At 44.5% G+C, this 14173-nt stretch overlaps 1 protein-coding gene across 1 annotated transcript in view; it reads left to right on the forward strand.

Annotated features, from left to right (window-relative positions):
* SLC1A2 (solute carrier family 1 member 2) overlaps positions 1–14173 on the forward strand; it is a 198865-nt gene that overhangs the window by 182979 nt on the left and 1713 nt on the right. The window lies entirely within an intron of this gene.

Consider the following 14173-nt stretch of genomic DNA (forward strand, 5'->3'; position numbering starts at 1 on the left):
TAATTAATTATGTCACTATGTGGAAATTTAACTTATTAAATTTAAAGTTAACTTATTTTTGTGAATACCGATAGTTCCTTTTTTAAGAATTATTTTTGGGAAATCTCCTTTCTTCCCTCCCTTTTTTCTTGTATGCTGTGGAAGAAGACACTTGCTCTTTATGGGGGAGCAGTGGTCTCTCTGCATAGATCGGATACACCTAAAAAAAAAGGCAATGAAAAATCCCACTCTCACACTCCACAGCTCTCTTGCAATATCTTCCTTTTTTGCATCTAGTTCTTAGGCGGCCTTTCCTATCCCTTTGGTCTTTATCAAGGATTGCAGACAGCTGCTGCTCTTCCTCTATATAGGGAAAGGCCTGAGGCATGCTGGTATGTTTAAGAAAGGGGGCCATGCCCCCGAAACCTGTTGTATCCTAGGCAATCCACCAAGCTCTTCTTGGATGAGTACTGCTCGACGGTTCTTGCATCACCCCTCCTGCATTACAGTGACGGTGCGCCCAGGCTTCCTCTCTCTCCAGCACACCAGCAGCACTGCATAAGAGAGCATAAGAGCTTTAGAGGGAAACAATCCCAGTCGGATGTTTTCTAGGAGTCTACGTGAACTCCTGGTTTGGCCGTCTAGGATTCTGCTGCATGATTGGCACAATGACAAGTACAGAGCATGTGAGTGCATATTAGTAAAGGGGTTTAATTTTTATTCTTCTTTTTTACTATTCTACTAAACAAAATGTTATTGCGCTAGTTTGCACTTCCCTTTTTTTGTCTGATACACCACTTTCTGAGTCAGACCTATAACTCTCTATTAAGTAGAGCTTTTGCTCCCTGCTGATTGTAGAGCTTTGGCTCTGACTCATCAGGGGGTGTGTCAGACCTCTACAGAGAGACCACTGCTTCCACAAAAAAAGCAAGGTTTTTTACAGGAGACAGGTCTTTCTTTAGGCTGTGACTCCTTTCACACGGGCGCCTCTGTGAAGCGGGATTCACCTACTCAGCGGGGGATCTCTCTGCTAATCCCCGATGAGCAGACGGGTGACAGGTCCATGTCCGCTCCACTATCAGTGGCGGCCCGTCAATTAGGGACGCCCGGATGCTGCCCCCTCTCTCCACGCCACCCCCTATATGAATAATGGATAGATTTATACATAGGATGAATCTATCCATGGCTGCCAGGGCCACCCCCTAGTCATGCGTCCGGCCCCTTTCAGGACACCGGGCTCATGAATTACAGTGGCAGGGCTGTTTTTTGGAAGCACCTGATTAGAGCCATAGGGCATACCACCCTCACTCGCTGCACTCCGTTGCCACTCTCAATGTGCATCTGAAACAAAGACCACTCCTTCTACATCCAGTGCCCCAGAGCAGACCAGTCAGCCATAGGCTCTAATAGGCTTCAAAATAGGGTGGGGTCGGAGCGCAGAGCATTGCGCCATGAGCCCACCCAAGTGTTACAACAGCGAATTAATATTCGCTAATGTTACACTGATCCTCAACCCGGCCAATCAGAAGCAGGTCTGAGACCCGTTTTCCGATTGGCTGAAAAGAGAAGAGTCCCAATTGGCCACCGAGGAGGAGGGAGGAAACGGAAGCAGCCAATGCCCGTGAAGAGCAGGGGAAGGGAGAATTGTCACAGAGGAGCAAGGGAAGCCGCCGGTAAAGAGCTGCATAGATGGGGTAAGTACACCTGACCCGCCCACTGACCGACTGCTGGGGGGGTACTGTTTGCTGCCGCCCTAAAAAAAATTACCAGCCACCACTGTCCACTGTGCAGAGTGGACACAGACACAGCCCGCTCTCATCAATGGGGCATTTGGATGGAAACGGACCTCCTGTCCCTTTTATATCCGATCCGATTCGCCAGACGTGGACAGGATTGGATCGGATGGTGGCAGGTGGCAGTGGACATGTGTCTGCTGACATCTGCTGCTCCATAGAAGAGACTGGAGGGTCCGATCAGGTCCACCTGAAAAACTGACAGGCGGACCTGATGAGACAGCCCGTGTGAAAGGGGCCTAAAGCAGACATTTACACCTTTTTGTTTTAATGCACCTGGCATGGGTTTAGCTAAGTTAAACTAAAGGTTCAATTTGGCTTAAATACACCTTGAATAGTAGCTGTATCGAAGGCTTATGTCTTAATATTTTTTTCTCCAAAGGCATTTTATTCGAAATACATATTAAAAATATAAAACAAAAGCCAGTCACATCCTATTTATTTGACTCTATAGGCCAGTGATGGCGAACCTTGGCACCCCAGATGTTTTGGAACTACATTTCCCATGATGCTCAGTTACACTGCAGAGTGCATGAGCATTGTGGGAAATGTAGTTCCAAAACATCTAGGGTGCCAAGGTTCGCCATCACTGCTATAGGATGATGCTGCTTTTCTACAGAGCCAAGCCTGGTCTTATAAAAGTCAATGGGGGTTGATTAACTAAAACTGGAGAGTGCAAAATCTGGTGCAGCTCTGCATTTTAGCCAATCAGCTTCTAACTTCAACTTGTCCAATTAAGCTTTGACAAAAAAAAAACTGGAAGCTGATTGGTTTCTATGCAGAGCTGCACCCGATTTTGCACTCTCCAGTTTTAGTAAATAACCCCCACTGTGTCAGGGAATTCCATTTATACAATTCAGTTTAATGTTCACACTCTAACAATCCAGCATCCAGATGCATTGTCCAGCATAGCACACAAGCCAGCCCTGAGCCCAGTATATGCAAAGCATTGTGAATGATGCCTCTGGGATTGAATTACTAAAACCAGAGAGTGCAAAATCTGGTGCTGCTCTGCATAGAAACCAATCAGCTTCCATTTTCTTTGTCAAAGCTTAATTGAACAAGCTGAATTTAGAAGCTAATTGGCTACTATGCACAGCTGCACTAGATTTTGCACTCTCCAGTTTTAATAAATCAACTCCACTGACTCAAATGTGCTATGTTTCCAGTTGACTTTGCAGTGTGTCGGGTGGAACTCATTTATATCTTCTTTTTCTTGCATTCTTCGAAATCTTCCTTTAAAATTCAAGTTATAAAAAAAAAGTGTGATCTGGACAGTGAAGTGCATTGAACCACATTCAGTGCAACCTGTCCTAAGGGTAATTCTCCTAAAACTTTTGGTCACTGGTAGGTGGACTTTTGGTGAGTTTAACCATTTGCTGCTTTGTCAAAGGTCCAATGAAAGGAAACCTCCTTTCCAAGATTCAAAGCTGCACTTTCACCCTTGGCTATAGTCGCAACAAACCCTCTACTAGTATAAAATTGGTGTCATTTGGCCCCCTCCTGAATTCTTCCTGAAGATAATTGAAGAATCCAGTATGAGAGGGATGAGATTACAAATGAGTTGGGAACTTGCGTTCTTCCTTTTGGCCGCTGAGACACTAAACGAGACAGCATCTGATTGAACCTTGCTAAAAGCCTTTCAAAACTCAATCACCATTCCTACTTTCTACTTGCAACCACTTGGCAGGGTTAATATAAGACCTTAAATTCTTCTCTCCAGGAGCTAGCATGTGATGTATGATGCCACCTCGGGTGGCCACAGTAGAGTAGTTTGACTCTTAAAGGCCAGTTCTCCGCTGCGAGAGAAGAACAGCAGGTGCAAGGTCTCAAAACTGCTGTCTATTTACCACGATAATATTGAACACCTACAATTATTTTGAAATATTCTTAGCTCCAGCAGTTAAAAAGCTTTTCTGGCTACTTATGCTTTGCTTACACCAATAATTATCTGCCATTAGATGACCAGAGAAGATAACTAGGGGCAGTGCACCCAGAAGGCATTTTTTATCCTGACCCCCTCTTGATTGACTAGATCTTCATTTAAAATGCACAGATAAGCATGCAAGGGCAGTAACCCCTATAAACCAATCAAAAGACATATTTCATTAATATCATTCTTAACATCTGGTTAATATGGATAGCTACACACAATCCTTTGCTGCAGCCTATTAAAAAAAAAAAAAAAAAAAAAAGGCTATATGATTTTTTAAAAATTCTTTATTATAGAATTTTCTAGTAGATACAACAAGGATGTAGCAGTAAAAGAAGAGGAAAGAGAATTCAAATGGAGGACAGCAACAGATACAAGACCGTCTGATTTTAACATATTGGCAGATGGTGTACTTGAAAATGGAGCTTCTTAAATATTTTAGCTAACATTCTGCCCTTCCATCCTAGAAAATATTAAAACTTTAGTTATTACATTTTCTATTGCCTTATGGTGGAAAGGGAGTGAATCTATATTATTGTTTTTAACTCCAGCCCGCACATGCCGTCTAGATTAAGTCTGCAGTCTACACTCTTGGATTCCAGATTAGGGATGAGCCGAACAGCCCCCCCCCGGTTCAGTTCGCACCAGAACATGCGAACAGGTGAAAAATTTGTGCGAACGTGCGAACACCGTTAAAGTCTTTGGGACACGAACGTGAAAAATCAAAAGTGTTAATTTTAAAGCCTTATATGCAAGTTATTGCCATAAAAAGTGTTTGGGGACCCGGGTCCTGCCCCAGGGGACATGTATCAATGCAAAAAAAGTTTTAAAAATGCCCATTTTTTTGGGAGCAGTGATTTTAATAATGCTTGAAGTGAAACAATAAAAATGAAATATTCCTTTAAATATTATGCCGGGGGGGGGGTCCCCTTAGCCTGCCTGTAAAGTAGCGCCTCTTTCCCATGTTTATAACAGTACCGCAGCAAAGTGACATTTTTAAAAGGAAAACATGTTATTTAAAATTGCTTATGGCTGTAATGTATTGTCAGATCCCGGCAATATACATAAAAAAATCATTGAAAAAAAATGCATGGGTCCCCCCCCAGTCCATTATCAGGCCCTTTGGGTCTGGTATGGATATAAAGGAGAACTCCATGCTAAAATTAAAAAAAATGGCATGGGGGTCCCCCCAAAATCCATATCAGACCCTTATCCAAGCATGCAACCTAGCAGGCCGCAGGAAAAGGGGGTGGAATGTCAGAGCGCTCCCCCTCCAAAGCACCTTGTCCGCATGTTGAGGGGGCCAAGGTCCTCATCCCCACAACCCTTGCCTGGTGGTTGTGGGGGTCTGCGGGTAGGGGGGGTTTATCTGAATCTGGAAACCCCCTTTAACAAGGGGGCCCCCAAATTCGGCCTCTCCCCTATGTGAATGGCTACACTGAATGCAGAGTATATATATACTAGACTGTGTATATATATATATATATATATATATATATATATATATATATATATATATATATATATATATATCTATCAAATACACTGCCTACACTGACTTGGATATAGAGTCTACACTGAATATCTAGTCTACACTAAATGCAGAGACTGTATATATCAAATACACTGCCACTATCTAACCTGCCTGCCTAATCTAGCTCAAACTATCTCCGTGCACACACTATACACGGCCGCTATGTAAGCAGCCTTATATAGTGTGGGGCATGGGCTTAGTCCCCCTGAGCCCTGATTGGCCAAAGGCACCCTGCCTTTGGCAAATTATGGCTCTCTCAGCAGAGCATGCTGTGATTGGCCAAAGCATGCAGGTCAGGCGCATGCTTTGGCCAATCATCGTACAACAATGCACTGCGATCTCGCAATATGGGGTGTTCCGCGGCACTCAAATTTCCCGCGAACGCCCCATAATATTAGCTGTTCGTCAAATGGGCGAACACCCGATATTCGCGTCGAACTTACGTTCAATTCGAACATTGAGCTCATCCCTATTCCAGATGTACCAGTGTTAATGGGATTTATTTTTCTAAGATGATTGTATGTAAACCTATGAGTCTGTGTTAGTAATGCTAGATGCATATTCTTTTTGTACATTTGTATATAATCAATCTGATATGGTTACTGTTCCTATCAACACTTTAAGCGTAAAGTAATAACGTGAACATTGGGCAATTCACAATTGGGGGGCTCTGCACATTGACTGTGCCTAGTTTAGAGAACATGATGTGTGAGAAGGTACATTTGTTCTGTAATGTTCATGAATTCTTCATCTCCAGCCATTGACGAAAAGCAGCTGTTATTTTTTAATACATTAAACTTATTTGCTAGATGCTTCTGCTTGTCTTGCTGTGTCTCCTGGAGCTTGCTTGGGGCATGTGTGAAATTTGCTGTACTATATTGCATGCCACCAATATCTCTAAATGTTTCCTGCTTGCCTCTCTGCATGGACTATACTAATCTTGCATCCTAATGCCTCTTACTAATAAAGAATATTTTTGTGGTTTATTGATGCTAGTGAGATAGCCACCATACACTTCAGTTGCTTAACATACCCACTGGCATAAAACAGCAATAAAAAAAATCTATTGCGACCAACTTATATTGCAGATGGGTTATGGTAAAAATGTAAATGAACACGCTGGCCCTGTGCTCTGGCACTTTATGCCATATGTAGAAAAAATGATCCGCACTCCGGTTGTTGCTCTTAAAATTTCTTCATTTTATTGAATAGCCACAGTGAACAAACGCAGATTAAGTCAGTTGACGCGTTTCAGCCTATAAGGCCTTAGTCATAACCACTTGTATTGATTGAAAAAAAATACAAGGCATTTTATGAATGTCAGAGGTGCTGAGAAAGCAACCTCCCTACGGAAAAGACAGAAGATCGCGGCTCTCACTTATGTAGTGCAGATTACTACATTGATTTACATCCTCCCTAGCAGCCCTCTCGATATCAGATATGCATACTTAGTTCAAGCCAAGCTGGACCAACATAAATATGAAAAAAATATAATTTCTGGAGTGTTTTTAGAGGAAGAACAACCATCAGCTATAAAAACCCATCTGCAAGTGGCCTGCAGTGCTCTTCAATACAATTACATTGCAGGATGCAAGTCCTTCACCAAAGAAAAAGTCTGGGGTGGGTATTAAAGCAGAACATCAGTCTGCCTCTCCCAGGTGGCTCTGCCCCTTCCTCAGGAACCACCATTATGCAGCATGCACAGCTGTGCCCATGGGCTCTGCCCGGTTTTAGGCATATCTGCTCACACGTAGGTGATTTTCCATGCATGTGCAAAAAGCGGGGACCGTTTTAGACTCCCCTGCTAGCAGTCTTTGCTTGTGCATGGGAAGCCCTGTGCATGCGCAGATTGCCAGGGACTCTCTCGCTGGTGGGGAGAACTTGTCGCCTAGGCAAGAAATGGGATTGCAGCACAAATAAATTACTTTTGTAGGAGAGGGAGGAGGCAGGGCAGCACAACATGCCCTATAGGGTAAAGGGTAAAGGCCTGCTTTAGGGAGAACCTGCTACCAAGGTTCATATCACTCAGAGGTCATTTTGAACCTTTGTTGGTTAAGAGCATCAGATAAAACCAATATGTTTCAGGGAAAGGCCTCCCCTTCCTCAGGCTTGAGAAGTGGATGTTATTAAAATCACAATGCAATGAGAGACCTATGTTATGGGTTGATAAAGACTGTGGCGGCCCTTTGGTCAGGATGGAGAGTGAGGAATATTATCTGACTTTTTTCTCACTTGCGTTCTGAAATGTGCATGAACATTTTTAGACATTTGCAAATCTTAGCAGAAAATACGAAGCATTCGTTCTGCACATTATATCACAATGCAAAAATATTCTTTAGCTATGTGATATGAACATAGCGTGGAATAGAGCAAAATGCGCACTTAGCATTTACATGCTGCTTTTATAGAAATAGTTTATGAGCCGCTTACAGGCAAAATTCCTCATCTTCACTTGAACAAGCTTATTGTTCTTCAATGCTAAATCTTTTCCTAATTGATGCTTTGCTCTCATTTCAGCATTAAAGGACTACTAAAGCTAAAGAGGAAATAATCTCATATGAAAAAAAAATCATTAGCAGGAGGCAAAGGAAAATCAGCACAGGAAAACTGATGGGTTACCAGTAGAAACCAGATAAGCCGATAAGGCCAAGGGCAGTTCCTGTGCTCTGTCTTTCTTTGGGCTCTTCAACTATGAAATATTTAAATATCTCCATACCATAATAATATGAAATAATTTAAGTCAGGGTGGATAAAACGTAAAGCTAGATTCAATAAACACACAGCTGAAATAGATATACATTATGAGACCTGCTTTATCTGCCATAAGATTTATAATTCTGTTTAGCTAGGCCAGACAGCATAGCTAGATCGTGACCTCACTTTTCTCCATTGCACTTGCAGTAAGTCATACACCTTGGTCTCTGGCCTACCCCAACCTGCTGATTGGACGATAGAGAGCAGCAGCATATTGATGAGGTCTTCTATCCGATGCTCCTTTCTAAAGCCATATTCAGGAAGGTCGACCAGTGTTTCTCACCTCTAATCCTCAAGGCTCCCCAACATGTTTTCAGGCTTCGCATTATTTTGCACAGGTGATTTGATCAGTTTCACTGCCGTTTCATCTGAGGGAAATCCTGAAAACATGACCTATTGGGGTGTCTTGAGGACTGGAGTTGAGAAACAATGAGACTGACAGAATGGCGCAATGCAGAAGATTGATCAGCTCAGAGCATCATCACTCCCTCTCCGAGACTGAATGCTGCTCGGCATGAGATTACAGAAGGCTGTTGTAAATCCAGATTTAGAAACATTTACTAGCTGCATGCTCAATACAGTACATGCAATTCTAACAGGTATTGTAAAGTGCTTGGGTAACCTTTAATTTCACTCCATGGGGTTGATTTACTAAAGGCAAATAAACTGTGCACTTTGCACTTACAGTCTGCAAGAGCAGTTGCTCAAGAGTGTTGGTCTCCAAACTGTGACCTGGGGCCCAGATGCGGCCCTTTGATTGCTTTTATCCGGCCCTTGGGGCACTATTTCATCCACTGATACCAACAATGGGGCAAAAATAACCGTCACTAACACCAACGATGGGGCACAATTCCTCCCAATGATACCAATGATGGGGTACAATTCCTTCCAATGATATCAATGATGGGGTACAATTCCTTCCAATGATACCAATGATAGGGGACAATTTCTCCCAATAACACCAATGATGGGACACGATTCCTCCCAAACAACAATATGGGTACAATGACACCAATGATGGGACACAATTCTTCCCAATTACACCATTGATGGGGCACAATTTCTCCCAATGACACTAATAATGGGGCCCAATGACTCCAATGATGGAACACAATTACTCCCAATGACACCAATGATGGGGAACAATTTCTTCCAATGACACCAATGATGGAACACAATTCTTCCCAATTACACCATTGATGGGGCACAATTTCTCCCAATGACACTAATAAGGGGGCCCAATGACTCCAATGATGGAACATAATTACTCCCAATGACACCAATGATGGGAAACAATTTCTCCCAATAACTCCAATGATTTAACACAATTTCTCCCAATGACACCAATGATGGAACACAATTACTCCCAATGACACCAATGATGGGGAACAATTTCTCCTAATGACACCAAAAACTAGGCCAAATTCCTCCCATTGACACCAACAATGAGGCCCAATGACACCAATAATGGGACACAATTCCTCCCACTGACACCACTCAGGGGCATTGTTTTTTTTTTCCAACTACCATCGGGATGTGTTCTACTCCCAATTGCCACAGTCTGCCCCCCCCCCCCCCAAAGTCTGAAGAACAGTAAACCTTGTTTAGAAAGTTTGGAGACCCCTGTTCCAGAGCATAGTAAATGAGCAGATGCTGTGCTAATTTCCATCATCCAATCATGTGCAAGCAAACATGCTGTTTTTTTTTATTTTGCCTGCATGTGATTGGGTATTCTTTGCAAAAGTGAAGCTTTGTCTCATTTACTAAGCTCTGGAGCAACTGCACTTGCAGAATGCACAGTCTTTTTGCCTTTAGTAAATCAACCCGTATGCCCCTGCAGAGTACTGATGGAGCCTCTCCTCCAACATGCTTATTTAAATTCAGACTTCCTAAAATTTGCAGTATAGGCACATCCTGGGTGGCCTAGCAGTGTCATGAGGGATGTGGGCAGGGACATAACATGGTATAGCAATTCTATCTGTGCGGAGCTTGTATGTCCCCTCTATCTTTGGAAGGGATTGCTCCAGTTTCCACTCTTAAAAGAGAATTATGGCCAAAGCTCTTTTGTGGGTCACTGGAGTACACTTCCTTGTGATCTCCTATGACCCAGAATCAGTTTGACAGTAGGCTAAAGCCATTGTCATTCCCAGAATGGACCTGTGCTGAACACATCACCGAGAGGAATATTTACATACAAAGTTTCTAATATAGGTGCGGTGGTCCTTTAATGCGAAAAAACTTGACACCTCCATATTGTGACATTATCTGTTTTTTTTGGTCAAGAGGTACCCAACCAACCGTGGCCTGATTTGCTAGAAATCCATGACATCATTGAAGCAACTTATTACTATGGCAGTTCTGATAGACCCCAGTCCCTAGCTAACCAGTATTGCACAAAATGGCTGCCTTCACAATATGGGGTGAACAGGTCCTCTTTAAAGCTGAAGTTAGGTAAATAAAAAGCATTTTTTTTCTTTACAGATTTAGCTATGTTACTTACCTGTAACAAAATATGTCCTACGATGTTCAGGTTGATAGATTCTGTAGACATCTTCACTGTAGGGCTGCCCTGTCCTATTTCTGCTGAATTCTGGTGGGGGTTAAGAGTTTTGGGCAGGGCTTTTGTTCTCAGAGGATAGGTGTAGGAACTCCCCCCTTCTGAGTCACCCCTTGTCTCCGCCCCCTACCCACCTCCGAGCACCGTCTCTTGGTTCCACCCTCTACCCACCTCCCAGTACCGCCCCTTTTAGAGAATACAGAACCAAGTACCATTTTGTGGTGCTAGGTAATTTTTATGGAATTTGTTAATGATATCAAGAAAGGCATTAAAATAAATCCTCTGCCGCCAGCAATAATAGACCCCACCAGCAACAATAGATCTTCCTTAGCAACAATAGACCCCCCCCCCCAGCAACAACAGACCCTCTCCAACAACAATAGCCCCCCATAGCTTCCAACTGTCCCTGATTTCGAGAGACTGTCCCTGATTTGGAGCAATGTCCCTCTGTCCCTCATTCCCCCTCATTTGTCCCTCATTTTGGTCTGATCTATATAGTTGTATATAAAATGCACTTTTTATCTATCAAAAAGTGTTTTCTAGTGCTAAACCTTATATCTGATTTCTAAATTGCTGCATTTGTAAATTCCAAATGCCAAAATCAAGGAATGATAGTAGTAAAAAAAGCACTTGTGGGTTTAACCAATCTTGTTTTTTTGTACAATTCTCCTTTAAGGGGGCATGGCAAGGGGTGTGTCCTATGCCTGCATACTTTTGCTGATAGGTGTCCCTCATTCTCATCTCAAAAAGTTGGGAGGTATGGCCCCTCCCTCCACCAACAGATCCACCTCACAACAATATTCCCCCCCCCCCTTCCCTAGCAACAATGGATCCCCTGCAACAAAATATCTCCCCAGCAACAACAGACCATCAGCAGGCAGTATCAATAGACCTCTCTCTCAACAGTAGATTCCTCACAGCAGGGCTGCTGATAGAAATCACAGGGCCCCGTACAGCCTACCTGACAGGGCCCCCCTCCTCTGAAAATATCAAATGATATTTTTGCTATAATGCAACGGCAATGATGCTATGCTTTGCAGCCATGGAAGAAATTATACCCCCTTCCAACAAAACCCATTCAAGTTCACTGAGGCAATATCTGCACCCCCCACAGTGAGCGAACAGTACCAATCGCTCACTGTGTTCATTCAGGATGGTGTATTCATTCAAGATAGGGTTGCCACCTCATCCCTTTAAACCCAAACACATATGAATTACACAGGTTCTGAGGCTAATTTAATTCAGATAAGACACGTGTGTATAATTACCACCTTAATAAGCCCAGAACCTGCGTAATCAATATGTGTTCGGTTTTAAAGGGATGAGGTGGCAGTAAGTTCAGTAAGATGAGCCCCCCCCCCCACTATCCTGAAATAACCCCCATGTGTGAAAAAAGCTGCACCGTGGAGAAAGGGGTACACATGGGTCTCAGACAGCAGGGAGTGCCAATACTAGAACCAATCCCCCTGCAGCACAGCTGGAGGGAGAGAAGAAAGTGGAAGCCAGCAGCACTGAGTCACAAGACTCAACGCTAAGGCAGTACTGCAGGTGCAGGTGCCCCATCCCCCCTTTTGAACTGATGAGGCCTGGGCCCAGTACAGGAGGGCTGGCTGTACTGCCTTATTAGCAGCCATGCTTACCAGAAACATAGAACCCCCCCCCCAGTAACAATAGACCGTCATGCAAAAATAGATCCCCTCCTGTAGTGGCGGCTGGTGCTTCAGGTTGCAGTTGGCAGCTGGAGCTAAAAAAACACCCGGCCACCTGAACCCCCTCCCCGCGGGTGGTACTCACGCAGTTGGGCTCTCAATCGGCACCAATGCAGAGCACTGAGAGATTGTTCTGGGTGGCCATCTCCCGAGTCCCGAATCTTCCTTCACATCCTCCCCCTGCCTGGCCAAAAGGATCGCTTTTTCTCTCTGCCAATCACGCTCCTCCCACTTCCTGATTGGCTGGGAGGAGAAGCAGGAAGACAATAGCGAATATTAATTCGCTATTGTCACACAACTGGGTGGGCTCAGGGCACAGTGCCCTGCGTCCAGAGCCCACCCTTTTTTGAAGCCAATTAGAGCCTCAGGCTCTAATCATGTGCTTACAAAAATTGGAATCCATGTGTCCGGCACCCTGCATGTAGATTAGGGGCCGGGGCGCATGGATTAGGGGGGCGGCCCCATATGGAGCGGCCGCCACTGCCCTCTAGTGACAATAGATCCCCCAGGAGCCAGCATCAATAGACCCTCTGGTACACCCCAGCCAGCACCACTTGCTATTACATACATTCAGTGCCGGAACTGCGTTCCCCCACATTCCCGCAGAAAAAAAAGCCATGGTTTTGGGTCTCCGTGCTCAGCTGCACTGCAGATGATCCTGTGGGGACCCCCTGATTCCTTCCCCTCATTGAGCAAAGTTTTTCCACTGATTACCCAGCCTGTAACATAATCTGTGAATGGAGAAGTCTGATCAGTCACGTGATTCACTCTTCCATTCATACATTTTTACAAGCATTGTAATCAGTGAAAGAATGTTTCTCATTGGTGGAGAAGGGAGGAGGAGGTGTCTACGACAGATCATCCTTAGTGCAGCTGAGTCCAAAGTTGTTACCCCCACAGTGTCGGAAGTTTAGCAGGAGGTAGAGGACAGGGCAGCCCAACAGTGACACTTTCTACAGAATCCAGCAGCCTGCTCATCTTGGGACAGATTACTTGACAGGTAAGCAGGGCTTTTTTTTTCTTAGAGACTAGGTGCAGGTACTCCCCCCTTCTGGGTCACTCATTGCCTCCACCCCCTGCCCACCTCCTAGCAATATCCTTTGGTTGCACCGCCTACCCACCTCCCAGTACTGCCCCTTTTAAAGAATACAGAACCAAGTATTTTTTGGTACTAAGTAGTTTGTATGGAATTTACTAATGAAAGGCTGTAAAATGAGTCCTCTGCAGCCAGCAACAATAGACTCCCTCCAGCAACAATAGATCCCCCAGCAACAATAGACCAATCCTAGCAGCAATAGATCTGCCCACCAACAATAGATCCACCAGCAACAATAGATTACCCTGGCAGCAATAGATCCCAGAGAAACATTAGAGCCTCCAGCAACAATAGACACCCCAGCAACAATAGATCTCTCTAGAAACCAGTGGTGGCTGGTGCTTAATTTTTTTGGGGGGGGGCAAACAAAAACCATCACCCAGCCCGCTCGCCAACCCCACTAGCAAGCCCACCAGCCCCGCACTTACCCCATCCAGGTCCCGGGCGGCCTCCCCGACTTCTCCTCCCGGCCAATCTGGTTGCTTCTCCTCTCAGCCAATCTGGTCTCAGGACCCGCTTCCTGTCCTGATTGGCCAGGAGGAGAAGCAGGAAGACAATAGCAAATGTTGATTCACTTTGGCCCCACCAGGTTAGGCTCAAGGCGCAGTGCTCTGCGCCCCGAGCCCACCCTTTTTGAACCCAATTAAAACCTCCGCCTCTAATCACATGATTCACAAAAAAACCCCATAGAGCTCTGTGCATCCAGCGTCCTGTATGGAGCTTAGGGGCTGGGCACATAGAGATTGGTGGGGGGCGGTGCCCCTACACTGAATGGACCACCACTGCCATGACAATAGATCCCCCAGCAACAATAGAAA

This window comes from Aquarana catesbeiana, linkage group LG11 (assembly GCF_042186555.1).
Source record: "Aquarana catesbeiana isolate 2022-GZ linkage group LG11, ASM4218655v1, whole genome shotgun sequence".
NCBI classification, from domain to species: domain Eukaryota; kingdom Metazoa; phylum Chordata; class Amphibia; order Anura; family Ranidae; genus Aquarana; species Aquarana catesbeiana.